This window comes from Pseudopodoces humilis, chromosome 1, assembly GCF_049639895.1.
Source record: "Pseudopodoces humilis isolate 2021_Gansu_Grassland_sample_001 chromosome 1, ASM4963989v1, whole genome shotgun sequence".
NCBI lineage: Eukaryota > Metazoa > Chordata > Aves > Passeriformes > Paridae > Pseudopodoces > Pseudopodoces humilis.
The window spans coordinates 134,573,766-134,575,893 of NC_142200.1; positions in this window are offsets into that span (position 1 = coordinate 134,573,766).

Sequence of the window (2,128 nt, forward strand, 5' to 3'; positions counted from 1 at the left end):
CAGGCTGAGTCTGATATTGTCTTACTCAGACCTATTTCTTTACTTTAAATTTGAAGTTGGATAATTTCAACTGGTGGATTATAGATCTTGAATTATGAGGGAGAACATATAATGATTTCTTATATTTCATCTCCATATCAGCCATGATTTTAATACCTTGATTGTGTCCTCCCAGTTATGTCTTTTCAAACTGTCTTCAGGTTGTCTTAATTTCTCCTTGGAAGAAGATTGTTCTATCCCCAGTCAGAAGATTTTCTAACAGAGGCATCATTCTCTGTGGGATCACTGTAGGGGCATTATTACAACATAATTAGGCTCTAATAGGCCTCAAACTGTGCTGAGAACTATCTACATATTTTTTTCAGCACCTCTAAAAGCAAATACAAACAAATAATGTAAATGAAAAAATGTTTTCTGTGAGGAAATCTGACAGCGTAAATATAGATTCATGTTGGTGTTTCAGGAACTTTTCTTAGTCCTTATTGTACAGGTGGAGAGAGTGAGCTTCCTTTTTTTGTATTTCTTTTCACAACTTGGTTTTATATTGAGAATTTAGCTGCCTGCCCTTCCTTGACAACAGGCATATAAATGAGAGTCATGTAAACCAAACATGTACACACACACACACACACACACACACACAACCCTTTCACTCTGGCATCTTTCTTACACTGCAGAGCAGCTCCTGGTCAATTCCTGCTGCAAAACCATGACTTCAGCAGTATGTATCTATACATCTTTATGCCAACAGTTGCTAGTGAAGGCAAGGATAGGCATTTGTCCCCATCCTCTGACTTTCCCCAGGAAGACTGACAACTAGGAGAGCTCAGTATTCTACCAGAAAAAAAAATGTTTATTTTCCAACATATTCCTCTTATTACTCTGCTCTCATCTACAAATTAACTTCTACTGAAGGGAGGAGGCGAACACCTGACTTAGCTGGGAAGAGAACTGGGAATATTTGCGTTGCCTTCCTGACATTACTAATGTCATTGTTCATTTTCATTTTCTTGAAATGTTGTAATTTTCAGTATTTCAATGTAATTTTGGAGGACATAGTCTAGCAGAGAGTTCAAACCTAAAAATTAATTTATCTATGGGCTTTTATTTTCTAATATTTTCTCCTAAGTATTTTATTCAAAACTAGATGTTTCCAAGGTCATGTGGCATCAGAATCCCAGTGTTCTTTAGCAATGTACAGAAAATATGCAATTAAATTAAACTGTAAAGTGAGTGAAACTGAATTGCTGGGAGGGGCAGAATATCACCCATTATTACTTCAGTGCCAAAATGAGGAGTCAGTCCTCTTTTGGCTAAAACAAGGGAGTACGCGGGCTCAGGAAAGGCAAAAAAGAAGTTTCAGTTCTTTGAGGGATCCAGGAAAGCCATTTGGCCTTGAAACCAAATACTTAGTTAGGGTTTTTTTCCAATATAAGTAGAGAAAAATGCAGATTTGGAATTAGGTCCAGAAGGGAGAACCAGAAGTGTGGCAAACACCCACATCAGAGATACTGATGGTAATGATGCCAGAGCTGGAGATGCTCCTCTGACCCTCTCAGTCTGGTCTCTCCCTGTGTCCACACAGCTTACATGTAGGACAAGTCTGGCCATCTGCCACGGGCTTGACCTTGTGTTTTCCAGTGGTTCCTGGAAAATGCCAGCTTTCCAGAACAACTCGTAGCTCAGGGAAAAGCCACCATGGGGGAAAAGCTGCGGCACTGGAGAGGACATAGCTGGATCCTATCTTGTCCTGGGTGTGGACACTGAAGCAGTTGTTTTTCATAGGAATTTAATTATTTTTGATACCTCTCTCTTGCTTTAGAACATTGTTGAAATTGGCTGAGTGCTCTGCTACATACTGTTGCAAAACCCTGTGATGATCTTTGGAAAACACAAATGGTTTTGGTGTATTTTCATAAGTTTTCTGAAAACCTCTTTTTCCCCTGCTGATTGAAGTTCAAAAGGAGTATTGTGTGCTCCAAAACAGGGGAGAATGTTGCCATGATGAGATCCTGTCTTGCAGTATTCTTTATTTTTTCAAATGCAGAAAGTTCTGAAGGACATTTTTTTTTCTGCAGGGCTCCCTGCTTGGAGAGCTGAATTAAATCTACAAACATATTAATAAAGT